The sequence below is a fragment of the Onychomys torridus genome, chromosome 5 (assembly GCF_903995425.1).
Source record: "Onychomys torridus chromosome 5, mOncTor1.1, whole genome shotgun sequence".
In the NCBI taxonomy this organism is placed as follows: domain Eukaryota; kingdom Metazoa; phylum Chordata; class Mammalia; order Rodentia; family Cricetidae; genus Onychomys; species Onychomys torridus.
This window is the reverse complement of record NC_050447.1, coordinates 128,080,799-128,094,800: the sequence shown is the minus strand read 5'-3', so window position 1 is coordinate 128,094,800 and position 14,002 is coordinate 128,080,799.

Sequence of the window (14,002 nt, the reverse complement as noted above, 5' to 3'; positions counted from 1 at the left end):
CAGGATAGCCTAGTTGGACTCCAGAGTCCTTCTCAGAGCCCTGCTCTACTTAAACCTTTGTACCGGGCAACTTCTTGGGACTCTCCAACATTCACGTCATCATGACGTTTGCTACTAAAAACCTATGCTTCATAGAGACTCAAGCCCTCACCAAGGCCCACGGGAGCTGTCAGCACAGCTCTGGCCGCTCTGGTGTCTTCTCTAGCCTTTGGTTTTTCATCTCCTTGAAGCTGTCTCAGAGTTTGTATTTACTGTTCCCACTGTCGGAGGAGACACTGTCCCCTACCTCTGTCTATTGCAGAGATACGGGAAGGTCTCTGAGGTTGGGGAATTGAAGGGCTGAAGGAGGAGTAAGTTTGGAGAATCCATGGTGAGGAAGAGAGGATTCTAGACAGAGAGAACAACCCTGTGCTGGGTTGGAGTGCCCATGCAGGGGATTGGGACCGTGGAGGGATAGACAGGAAATCTGTGTGAAGGAAGCCATACCCTGCAGGCCTGGGTTGTGTTGGGGAGTCTAGACCCAATCCTGAAGTCAGTGGAGGGCTTTGAATAGAAGCAATTACTTAGACCTTAGCCGTTCCCCTGAGCATGGATTAGCAACTTCTTTCCGAAGAAAACTGTCCTCCAGGGAGGCAGGAGAGAGGGCTCAGTGTTAAGAACATTTGCTGCTCTTGCAGAGGACCAGGGTTCAATTCCCAGCACCTGTGTGTTGGCTCACAGCCCTCTGTGACTAGGTGATCCGATAATCTCATCTGGACTTTTGCTGAGTGTGCAGACATACATGCAGACATAACACCCATACATATGAAGTAAAATAAATAAGCCTTAAAAAATCAAAAGACAGAAAACTCCCTTCCAAGAATATCCTGATAGCCACCAACTGGAGAAGAAATTGCTTCATCGTTTCCTAACTCAAACCTCCACTGAACCAGGCCAAAACAAGATGCTGCACTCCCTGTGCCCACCAGGAGGTGGCACCAATATCTCAGTATGTCACCTGGACTCTGCTCTGATTTATTGCCTTCACAGGCCAGAGACCCGAGAAGAAAAAGAAGGGATAAGGGAAGGGCCAGAACGTGAGCAGGAGAGAAGCTGGGGATGGTTTGGGTGCAGAGCTCGGGATGGAGGGACTAGAGTGGAGCTGGGTCAGCTTTTGCTGTTGTTTTCTTGAGGGCCTAGCAGAGTGCGTCGGCATCTGTTTTCACCATCGTCTGCCCTGCAATCTGTCCACAGGTCCCTGAAACACTCAACCTGTCTGTGGGTGCTGAGCAAGTGCTGCAGCCCTGAGCTGCCTGCAGCACCATCTATGAATGTTTTAGCCCTCTCCTATTCTCCTCCACCCCCTCCCTATCAGCAAGTTCCTCCTCCTCCTCTGTGGTCCTCCTCCTCCTCCTCCTTTCTCTGTGGTCCTCCTCCTCCTCCTCCTTCTCCCCCTCCTCCTCCTCCTCCTCCTCCTCCTCCTCCTTCTCTGTGGTCCTCCTCCTCCTCCTCCTCCCCCTCCTCCTCCTCCTCCTCCTCCTTCTCTGTGGTCCTCCTCCTCCTCCTCCTCCTCCTCCTCCTCCTCCTTCTCCTCCTCCTCCTCCTCCTCCCTCCTCCTCCTCTGTGGTCTTCTCCTCCTCCTCCTTCTCCTCCTCCTTCTCCCCTCCTCCTTCTCCTCCTCTTCTCCCCCCTCCTCCTCCTCCTCCTTCTCCCCCTCCTCCTTCTCCTCCTCCTTCTCCCCCTCCTCCTCTTCCTCCTCCTTCTCTGTGGTCCTCCTCCTCCTCCTCCTCCTCCTCCTCCTTCCCCCTCCTCTCTTCCTCCTCCTTCCTTGTGGTCCTCCCCTCTCCTCCTCCTCCTCCTTCTCCTCCTCTCCTCCTCCCCTCCTCTCCTCCTCCTCCTTCTCCCCCCTCCTCCTCCTCCTTCTCTGTGGTCCTCCCCCTCCTCCTCCTCCATTCCCCTCCTCCTCCTCCTTCTCCCCCTCCTCCTCCTCCTTCTCCCCTCCTCCTCCTCCTCCTCCTTCTCCCCTCCTCCCTCCTCCTCCTTCTCTCCTCTCCTCCTTTCCTCCTCTCTCTCCTCCTCCTCCTTCTCTCCCTCCTCCTCCTCCTCCTTCTCCTTCTCTCCCCCTCCTCCTCCTCCTCCTTCTCCCTCCCTCTCCTCCTCCTTCTTCCTCCCTTCTCCTCCTCCTCCTCCTCCTTCTCCTCCTCCTCCTCCTCCTCCTCCTCCTCCTCCTCCTCCTCCTCCTCCTCCTCCCCCTCCTCCTCCCCCTCCTCCTTCTCCTCCTCCTTCTCCTCCTCCTTCTTCCTCTTCCTTCTTTTTCTTTGAGACAGGGTCTATGTAGCCCTGGATGGCCTGGAACTCACTATGTAGACCAGGCTATCTGCCCTCACACTCACAGAGATCCTCCTGCCTCTGCCTCAAGAGTGCTGGGAGTAAAAGCTCCCTTTTGGCAAATTCTTTCTGCTGGACCTGGAAAGTCCTGGTCCTGGCTTGAGCCTTGGAATGCAGGGAGGGGATGACCTGAGAGGTCTCGGGTCAGGGGATGGGAGTGGGAGTGAGTTGTGGCTCTGTAAACACTTTTGTCCCCAGAGGAAGGTGTGTCCCAGTTCCCAGCTGTGTCTCTAACCAAACACTACAGCCACCTTACCTGGCTCTCCATATCCCTGTGATGCTGGCTCTGGTCTCTTCACTGGCCTGATATGAAACAGGAATCTCCTAGGCTCTACACAGTCAGATTCATCTGACACCATGTTCTCCTTTACTCTACGTGTGTCTGTCCACATGAGTGGCCTGGAGTTCCTTAGAGTTCCCCTGTGCCTGCCTGCCTTGTTCCAGGCCTTTCTGGAGCCTGTTCCCTTTCCTTGGAATGTTCTCCCTCCCACTCGCTGCAAGGCAAGGCACTGTCCTCCTGCAACTCCGAAAGGATTCTCTCATGGAGCCCTTTCCTGACCCCTACCAGGATCAGCCCTGGCAGGAGTGTCAAGCAGTTGACCTTCAGAGCTCCCTGTGTTATCGGAGTCAGCATTTTCTTGGGTGTTTGTTTAATCAGAAACTCCTAGAGGGCAGGGGCCAGGCCTACCTATCTTCATTCCTGTGGGGCCCGGGGCGAGGCTACCTTCTCTCGGTGTTGAGTCACTGAAAGAATACCTGGCAGCTAGGTGCTCAGAGCATTCGGTTCCGGTGCTCCAGATCCCACACCTTCCTTTGTCTGTTCAGCTCTTCACTCTTCCAGATGTGCACTGAGGTTACCCCTCCCAGAGGCATCCATGCCTGCGCTTTGTTTCTTCCGGTCCTGTCCTTTCCTTTTGTTTGGTTTTGATTTAGAGATGTTCCTGGAACTTACTTTGGTTACCTAGGTTACCCTCCAGCTCACAGTGGTTATCCAGTCTCAGCCTCCTAACTACTGCGAATATAGGCATAAGCCATCATACCCAGCCACCAGGTTTTTCTGTTTTGGTGTTTTTGGACAGGATCTTAATTTTTGTAATTATTATTTAAACTTTTCATTACACTTTATATAGGTGTTTGTGTCTGTCTGTCTGTTTGTGTATGTGGAAGCTAGAAGACATTTTCTAGGAGTTGGTACCTCTCCTTCCACCATGTGGGTCTAAGAATTGAACTCAGGTTATGAGGCCAGCTCACAATACCTTTATCTGGGAGATCGGCTCCCTGGCTTGCCTCAGGCCTTGCGGAGTGGAATCTGATTCCTCTGGCTTCAGCTTCTCAAGGGTTAGCTTTAGAAGCATGAGCCACACACTGTCCTTCTCCCATCCACCTTTTTACTGTTGTTATCATGTGTGTGTGTGTGTGTGTGTGTGTGTGTGTGTGTGTGTGTGTGTGTGTTGGTTGTTTGTTTTTAAGTGTTTGTTTGTGGTTTTGTTTTGTTTTGTTTTGTTTTGAGACAGGGTTTCCCTGTGTATCCTGGAATTCACTATTAGACCAGGCTGGCCTCGAACTCAGATCTGCCTGCCTCTGCCTCTCCAGTGCTGGGATCAAAGGTGTGTGTGTCACCACTGTCCAGCATGTTTTTAGTTTTTTGGATAGGGTCTCCTTCCACCATCTTCTGGAACTCACAGGAACCTGTCTGCTTCTGCCTCCCGAGTGCTGAGGTTACAAGCATGAGGCACTTTGGTTTTGGTTTTGAGACTTTTGAGACAGGGTCTCACTTTGTAGCCCTGAATGTCCTGGAACTGAATATGTAGACCAAGTAATCCAGGAACTCCCAAAAATTCACTTGCTTCTACCTCTCAAGTACTGGGATTAAAGGTATGCACCACCTTGCCTGTCAATGCCTGGCTTTAAAAACAATAATATCTGGCTGGGTGAGGTGGTATATGCCTTTAATCCCAGCACTCAGGAGGCACAGGTAGGCAGATCTCTGTGAGTTCAAGGCCAGCCTTGATATATATGTATATATCTTTTTTATTTTTATTAAAGATTTGTAAAATTAAAAAAAATTATGAGCCGGGCAGTGGTGGCTCATAATTACACGCCCGTAATCCCAGCACTCAGGAGGCAGAGCCAGGTGGATTTCTGTGAGTTCGAGGCCAGCCTGGTCTACAGAGCTAGTCCAGGACAGGTCCCAAAGCTACAGAGAAAACCCTGTCTCGAAAAACCAAAAAAAAAAAAAAAAAAAAAAATTATGTGTATGTGAGGGACAGGGGGTATGGCATAAGAGTGCTGGTGTCCACAGAGGCTCCCCTGGGGAGCTGGAGTTACAGGCAGTTGTGAGCTACCTGATGAATTCAACTCAGGTCCTCAGCAAGAGCAGTACATGCTCTTAATGCTGAGCCATCTCTCCAGCTGTTTCTGTGTTTTGAGACAGGGTCTCATGTGGTCTAGTTGGGCAATGAGTTTGCTGAGTTGAGCAGATCATTGTGAACTCCTGACCCTTCTGCTCCCATCTCCAGAGTGCTGCCGTTACAAGTGTGCACCACCAGGCTCGGGGCTGGGGCTGGGAGTCAGAACCCCCTAAACACAAGCTCTACCACAGCCATACCCCCCAGCCTCCCATTGTAGAGATTTGAGGTTCTTGTGGACGAGGCAAACCTCCAGTTTCTCAGAGGTCACCTTCTAGCAAGGCCACCACTAGTAAAGACAGAACAAATAAACAGAGGACTAACTGGAGAGGACTTCAGCCTTAGGAGGGGACCTTTGTTCTGGGAGCCAGCCCGAAACCTTGGGGCCTAGTGTGGTAGGCAATGAGACCTGCCCGTTGTGAAAGGAGTGTAGAGTGATAGAGTGATAGAAACCCAGAAGGAGGCCATGGGGGTTGGAGACCAGGAGGGAAGGGTAAGCAGTGAGCGGCTAGGGACCAGCACAGGCTGCATCCAGAGAGCTTTGCTTTTCCCGTGGGTGTGCAGAGCCAGCGGGAGTGAGGTTGGGCCTTAGAATGTGGCTTTACTGTGTCGTGAGCTAGATCTAAAATTTCTGAGGCTGGTTTTGGAATGTGCTGGGCTTGGGGCTCTGTGGATTTGCCTATAGGAATTGGAGGACAACTCGTGGGTATCAGCTCTCCTTCATGGTGCAGGTTTCAGGACTCGTACTCTGGGCATCACACTCGACAGTAAGCACCCTTGCCTTCCCAACCACCTCACCAGCCCTATTTGGTTTTCCTTAATATTTTTTATTACATTCTTAAAGATATATTTGTTTTATTATTTAAAATTTTAAAGATTTAATTTTATTTTTTGTGTGTGACTATTTGACTGCATGTATGTATATGTACCACATGTATGTCTGGTGCTCACGGAGGCCAGAAGAGGGTGTTAGATTCCTGGAACAGGAATTACAGATGGCTGTGAGCTTCCATGTGGGTGCTGGGAACCAGTCTGGGTTCTTTGCAAGAGCAACAAATACTTTTATTTTATTTTATTTTTTATTTTTTTATTTTTATTTTTATTTTTTTGTCGGAGCTGAGGACCAAACCCAGGGCCTTGCTTGCTAGGCAAGCGCTCTACCACTGAGCTAAATCCCCAACCCCGAAACAAATACTTTTAATTGCTGAGCCATCTCTCTGGCTCCTTAAGGATTTATTTTTTAATGTGTGTGTGTCTGTGTATATGTCTGTGTGTGATCTGTGTTTGTGCATCTACAGATGAGTGCTCAAGAAGGCCAAAGGAAGGGTTGGACCCCTTGGAGCTAGAGTTACTGGTGGCTGTCAGCTGCCTGATGTGAGTGCTTGGAACCAAACTCAGTCCTTCAAAAGAGCAACAAGCTCTTTCAATTGCAACAAGGGAGTTTAAGGCCACCTGAGCTGCAAATCCTGTGTCTTAATTCCTGTTCCATAACAGCTAGGGCTACACAGAGAAACCTGTCTGGAAGAACAAACAAAAATTGATACAGGTTGGTGACACAGGCTTTTAATCCCAGCACTCAGGAGGCAGAGGCAGGCAGATTTCTGTGAGTTTGAGACCAGCCGTGTTTACACAGTAAGTTCCAGGCCAACTATGGCTTTATAAAGACAATCTGTCTCAAAAAACAACCAACCAACCAAGTGGTGGTGGCACAGGCCACTTGGGAGGCAGAGGCAGGAGGATCTCTGAGTTTGAGGCCAGCCTGGGCTACAGAGTGAGTTGCAGGACAGCCAGGGCTACACAGAGAAACCCTGTCTTGAATAACCAACAAACAAAAAACAAAACAAACAACAACAATAAAAAAGAAAGAGGCTGGTTTTCAGTTTCCGAGGGTTAGTCCACGATCGATCGTTATGGTGGGAGGCAGGCAGGCAGGCAGACAGACAGACACAGTGCTGCAGCAGTAGCTGGAGCTTTACTTTCTGATCTGCAGGTAGCAGGCCAGACAGACAGACAAACAGACACTGGGCCTGGCATGGGCTTTGAAACTTCCAAGGCCTCCCCCACTCTCAGTGACATACTTCCTCCAACAAGGCCATACCTCCTTCCTAAACAGTTCTACTAACTCAGGACCGAGCATTCAAACATGAGCCTATAGGACCTTTCTCATTAAATCACCACACCCTATCTACCCTGTCTTCAACACCCCCAAAATCCTCAACTTCACCCCTCACCTTCACCCCTCTTCCTCACCCTCACCCCTCACCTTTACCCCTCTTCCTCACCCTCACCCTCACTCCTCATTCCTCACCCCTCATCCTCACCCCTTGGGTAAGGTAATGTATGCACTAAGAAGGGGAGGACCGAAGAATTTTGAGTCAGGCTTAGCCTCTGCTACAGGGAGAGTTTAAGGACACAGGTTGGGGATGTAGTTTAGCACATACTGAACAAATGCTGTATCACTGAGTTCTATCCCCAGTCCTAGAAATACTTGGAGTTTTTGTAACTAGGTTATACACCATATCAGATACCAAAATTGTAAGAGGCCAGCTAGGCATGGTCTTGCACAACTTTAATCCCATACTTGGAAGGCAGAGGCAGGCGGTTCTCTGAGGTTCAGGCCTCAGAGTAAAACCCAGACAGGAAATCTCAGACAGTAAAACCCAGTCTCAAAACAAAACAAAAGGGAAGGAAGGAACAGAGACTGCAATGGAAGATTCCCTACATTAGGCCAGTCATTTCCCTCCTAGGAGGAGGCAGCTGCTGTCACAACCTGCTTACCAGTCCCAAGTTAAAGGGGCCTGGAAACACCTGTTTCGGGATATTGGAGCCAACTGTGTAAAGATGTTTCATCATGACTGCATAAGGCACCACATTGGTTTAATAAAGAGCAGAATGGCCAATAGCTAGGCAGGAGAGGTGAGGTAGGACTTCTGGGCAGAGAGGAATAGGGATGAATCTAGGCACACAAGGGAGACGCCATCAAGACACAGAGGGAGTTGGATATACAGAATGGAGCAGAGGTTAAAAAGCCACGTGGCAGAATGTAGATTAATAGAAACAGGTTAATTTAGGTTATAAGAGCTAGTGGGACAAGCCTAAGCTAAAGGCTGAGCTTTCATAATTAATAATAAGTCTCCATGTCATTATTTGGGGGCTGGTGGTCCCAAAAGAAAGTCCAACATCAAACACCAGCTTGGAGTTCACCTACTTTTGTTTATGCTGGGGAGGGGATCAAACCCCAGACTTTGTGTGCTAGGCAAGCACTCCACCACCTGAGCTGTGCCTTCAGCCATCTTTTCCACTCTCAGTAAGGCTGAGGTCCGTCCCTACACACAGTGGGTTTTCCTCCTCTCCCCTCCTTCCTTTCTTTTATGATGTACATTGAGCCCCAGTGAGCTCCATCCTCCATCAGGACACCCAGAGCAGCCCCCCTTTTGCCTTTGTTCTGTGTAAAGCCCTGACTGGCCTGGAGCTCTCTTTGTAGACCAGGCTGGACTTGAACTTACAGAGATCCATCTGCAACTTCGTCCTGAGCACTAGGATTAACCATCTGCACCACCACACCAGAGGAGCCCTTTGCTGAAGGCTCTACACCAGGGGTTCTCAGCCTTCCCAATGCTGCCACCCTTTAACACAGTTCCTCATGTCGTGGTGACCCCAACCATAAATTATTTTGTTGCTGCTTCATAGCTGTAATTTTGCACTGTTAGGAATCGTAATGTGAGTGTGCAGGATAGCTGATATGCCAACCCCAAAGGGTTGTGACCCACAGGTTGAGAACCGTTGCTCTAGACAGAGCCTATGTTGTTCAGTACATGGCTCTTCAGCCTTATATTTGAGGTCATGAAAACAAAATAATCAAATGATAATGCAGGCTTGTGATCTCAGCTGTTCTGGAGGCTGAAGCAGGGGATTGAAAGTTGAGTAGCCTGGGCTACACATCAAGTTCAATTTCAGCCTTACTCCTGTACTCTCAGGACTCAGGAGGCAGAAGCAGGTAGATTTCTGTGGGTTCCAGGCCAGCCTAGGCTACAAAGTATATTCCAGGCCAGCGAAAAATAAGAAGGGCCAGGTGTGGTTTCCTGTCCCTGTAATCTTAGCACTTGGGAGGCTGAAGCCGGAGGCTAGCTTGGCTAACTGTGTGAGACCCTATCTAGAAACAAATAAGATACGGTCATGGTGATACAGGCCTGAAATTCCAGCACTGAGGAGACAGAGGAAGGAGGATCAGGAATTCAGTTTAAGTCTTAGTCCAGGCTAGGCACAGCATAAACAAAAGTAGGTGAACTCCTGTAGCTGTGGCTGGCCTTAAACTCCTGATGCTCCTCCCTCAAGGTCTCAAATGCTCAGCTCCAGGCAGACACCGTCCCACCTGGTTTCCATGCCCTGTGTGAAGGCTCTGAAGCCTTGCTGTTCATTACAGGTGTGGTTGTACCTCTCCTAGCTGACCCTCCTCTCCTGCCTCCATGAGGGAAGACCTTTGATTTCCCAGGGAACTTCATTGTTGAAGGATAGGGCCTACGCAAAGAAGCTCCCTGACAGGAGCCTCACTAACCCCCTTGCAAGGTCATTTGAAAAGCCTCAGGATGGTCTGCTCTTCACTGGGCCTGAGATCACAGAGGAGGGTCCCATGAGACCCCTACTTTAGGTGAAGTAGCCCATCAGTGGAGGCAGTTGTGTGCAGATGTGGAATGCCTGGGTTAGGCTGTGAGGTCAAGAAGGGTATGCTTTTTGAGGGGAGGGGACACTGAGTTGAGCCCTGAGGTGCGCAACAATGACTGTAAAGTTCAAGCCACAGCCTCAGGATCAGGTGGAGAGGTCAGCAGGGTTGCGTTAGGCAGGTCCTGGAATACCAGTCCAAGAACAGTGCAGCTTGGCACCAGGAGACCTGGAATGAGCTGGTGTTATGGAATGTGAACGTGGATAGGGCTGAGAGGATGTGGAGAGAGTTGGTTCAGTTCAGCTGTTGGTGATTTCATGCCCCATCCTCAGTTGCTTTTTGGGGACAGGCTCCAGCCGTGGAGCCCAGGTGCCAATGAAGGTCAAATTTCTGTAGTAATAGAATAAAAAGGATATTTCCTCTGTGGAGGGAGAGCTGCAGCTGCCTTGCACACATACTCCCAGATTAGGCCAAATCCAATAGCAGGTGAAGGGGAGGCTCCCAGTTAGGGTCTCAGCAGTGTGGGAAGTAGTAGGCAGTGGAAACCGAGTATATACAGGCTTGCCCATACACTCAGTGCTTGGACATGGGAATGGATCACCTTTGCGCCTTCCTTCGCAACACTTCTCCGGGTCCAGTTCTGCCCTGGGTTGGGATTTAGGGGCGGAAACAAGAATGGCTAACCGCTTAGCTGGATCAAGGGCTATGCACTTGTGGGCCAGGGGTGTGGAGACTCACAAAGGCCTCAGATGATGGGAGCAGTGTTTTCTGACAGGAGGGAGGGGTCGCTTGTTATTGAAGTTTTGGTGTGCTGGTGGTCAGGCACAGGGTCCTGTGTAGGCTGAGCAAACACTCTACTCCATTCCCAGGCTTTCATTGTGTTTTTGTTTGTGGGCGGAGGGGGTATTCATGCCCGTGTGTACACCTATGCATGTGTATGGACGCCAGAGATGCTACAGGTATGCACCACTACTTAGTTTATGTAGTGCTACAGGTTGAACCCAAGATTTATGAATGCTGGACAAGCATCTACTAACAGCTACAGCCCCAGCGTGAGCTCTTGAGAGTGACTAGGGCTTAGCCAAGTGAAAGGTGGGAGAAAGTGTCCCCTGGAAGGAAAAGCCCGTGGGAAGGCTGCGATGTGCCAGGCACTGATTCATAAGACTACTGTCAAAACAGGGAGCTGGGGCTCAGATGAGCTTCAGCATAGCATCTGCCCATCCTCACTGTGTTAACAAACCTCCCTGGTCTGGGCCTCCCAGAGCCTCTACTAGGAACACTAGGAAATACTGGGCCACCTAGGGCATGGGAGTGAGCTCCGCGGGAACAGACCACCTTGTTTGAGGTCCCACTTTCCTATTTTCCCCATGTGATAGGGGCCAGTTACTTCCTCCTGAGCCCCATGCCCCCCTCAGGGAAATGCTGCCAGTGAGAATGCTTTCCTGGAAGGGCTGCACCAGGAGGAAATGAACCAGTGCCCCACCCCGTCCACCCAGCACAGCACTCTGCCCTGGAGGCCCGTCTTAATTACCATGCAGTAACAGCTGCTGTTTACTCAGCACTGATGCCCTGTTTGGCCGTGTCATCATTCATTCGGGCTTTACAGGCAGGGAAACAGGCTGGGAAGGGGCTGGCTGTGGTACTACCCCTCCTAACCTGGACACCTTCCTCCCCGGTGTTCATTCCTTCGCGGCAGCTCCGTGTCTGTGGGCTCTCAGAGAGTTGTCTGTCTGTCCCTCTCAGCAGAGTCTGCCAGTGGCCTGGAGAGAAACCCAGTGCTGTTCACAGACTTGGAAGCTGCTCAGAACGGGACAGAGTAAGGGGCCAGGCCCCAGCTGTTGCCTTGCTGCCCAGAGCCGGCTGGAGAGGGCAGGCTTGATGGAGCAGCAGAGCTTGCACAGGGGAATTAGCAGCATCTGTCTCCTGACATGGGACGTCAGGAATGTGAAACAGCCCAGCAACTGTGTGCCTGCCAGGGACACTGGCAGGGAGGGGCACGGGGCAGGCAGTCCAGGCCCCCTTGAACCCCAGAAATCACCAGGCAGCAGCTGTTCCTATCACTCCAAGCAACCTGGTTCTGGGCTCCAATATTCACAGGGCCTGCTGAGGACTGGGGGTATCAGTCCAGCTATTTTATGGGACCCCATTTTTTGGTTTGTTTTGTCTTTGCAGTACTAGTAATCAAATCCAAGTCCTTTTTGTTTGTGTTTTGTTTTGTCTTTGTTTTTGCTACAAGGCCCTACTCTAACCCTGGTCTGCCTGGACCTCATTATGTAGACCAGCCTGGCCCCAAACTGACAGAGATTTGTCTACCTCTGCCTCCCAGTTGTTGGGAACAGGCATGTGCCATCATATCTTTGTTTTTAGTCTTTTTGGTCTGCTTTGTTTTTTGTTTTTTTGTTTTTTGTTTTGTTTTTCGAGACAGGGTTTCTCTGTGTAGCTGTGCGCCTTTCTTGGAATTCATGCCATAGACCAGGCTGGCCTTGTGGTCTGCTTTGTTTTTAGTCTTTTTCTTTTTAAAGACTAGGTCTCCTCTTGTAGCTCAGGCTGGCTCGTAACTCACTCTGTACCCCAGGCTGACCTCAAATTTGAGGTGATCTTCTTGCCTCAGTCATCCCAAGTGCTTGGATTACAGGCATAAACCCACCATTCTTTACTTTATTTATTCTTTTTTGAGTCAGTCTGTCTTTTTATCCCAGTCTGTCCTTGGACTCCAGCTGATGCTCCTGAGTTACTTCTTTCCTTTTCGTGTCTGAGGCTGTCTCAGTATGTCCATCCTCTCCTGGACCCCAGAAACTACCAGGCAGCTGTTCCCATGACTCTGAGCAGTCTGGTTCTGGGCTCTAGTATTCACAGGGCCTGCTGAGAATCAGGGGTGTCAGTTCAGCTGTCTCATGGAACCCCATATGTATATCAGGCTGATTTCAAGCTCCTAATTTTAAAAAGAGGTTTATTTTATTTTTAGTTATGTGTTTGTGTGTGAGTATGTGCAACTGCATGCATGTGCCAGCAGATCCCATAAGAGGGCATCAGAGCCCCTAGAACTAGAGTTAGAGATGATTGTAAGCTGGGAATAGGGGATGCTGGGAACTGTATTCAGTCTTCTGCAAGAGCTGTGGGTGATCTTGACTGCTGAGCCATCTCTCTCTGCAGATCCTCCAACTCGCCTGCTTGCATGCATGTGTGCACGTGTGCATGTGAGTGTCTCTCTGTGTGTTTTTGTTTTGTTTTGTTTTTGAGACAGACAGGGTTTCTACATATAGCCCTGGCTGTCCAGGAACAGGCTGGCCTTCAACTCAGAGATCTGCCTGCCTCTGCCTCCTGAGTGCTGGGACTAAAGGTGTGTGCCATCACTGCCTGGTACCGTTCCAGCTCTTGAATTTGAGAGATTTATCTTTGCTTCAGTCTCCCTCGTAGCTTGAACGGGAGGTGTTAATACCACACCAGACACATCCCCCTTGGTTTTACCACCTTTGAGGAGTAAGTGTAGTCTGTGTGTGGTACAGCTGCACTTAGGAGACAGTTGGGTGACCCAAGACTAGCAATGGGCCAAGAGTGGAACTGTGGACAATGGCGCAAGATGGACATCTCTTCTCAATCCTTATACCTGACTCCAGCCTCCCAGTCTTTTCTTGACCCAGGTAAATCCCAGGAATCTGCCTCCAAAAGTGACTGTCTGGACTGGTGATGGACTCAGCTCTCTAATGGGAGACTGAATTTGGAATCAGGTCTCAGTTTGAAAGTTTGGCGTCATCGATGACCATGTATGGTGCTTACACAGAAAATCTGAGGTTCCAGGGAACCGTGTAAGAAGAATAAAAGCTAGAGCAGCTTTGGGTTGCTGCTGCTGGGAGCTACCTGCAGAATAGAGAACAGAAGTGGGACTGGAGGCCTTGGCTGGTTTAGGGGTGTGGAGACCGTGCAAGAGCTCAGTTCCCAGGAAAATTACAGCATGACTTATGTGGAGTCCAGACCAGCCTTTCACCAAGCTTAAGTATTTCCATCTATGTTCACCCCCAAGTCCGGAAAGGCAGGACAGGGGCACTCCACTTGTTGTGGTGAAGCAAGTGGCCGCCAGAGCGGTGACAGTGCTGGCATGGGCACCTCAGTGGGATGCTGCAAGTAACAGCATTTGTCCCCCGCTCCAAGTCCAGTGCTCTGTGCATCCCACTGAGGAGTGTGGTTCTGGAGGGGAAGGAGTAAGCAGGCAGAATTTGTGGGTTTGGTTTGGTTTCCCCTGTAGGATGGGGTGTTCGGGATGAGGTGCAGTTTGGGATATAGTGAACCAGAAAGGGTTTGGACGTAGCCCAGAACAATGGAGAGAAGCTATTCCCTTCATGAACTATGGCTGTCTTCCAGGGTGGCTTAGTAAACAAGCCACCTTAAATCATTTTACGTGTACAGGTGTTTTGCCTGCGTGTATGTGTCTGTCTACCTAGTGCCCATGGAAGTCAGAAGAGGGTATTGGCTGCCTAGAACTGGAGTTACAAAAGGTTGTGGTGGGTGCTGGGAGTCAAACCTGGCTCCTCATGAAGAGCAACAAATGCTCTTAAATGACAAGCCACCT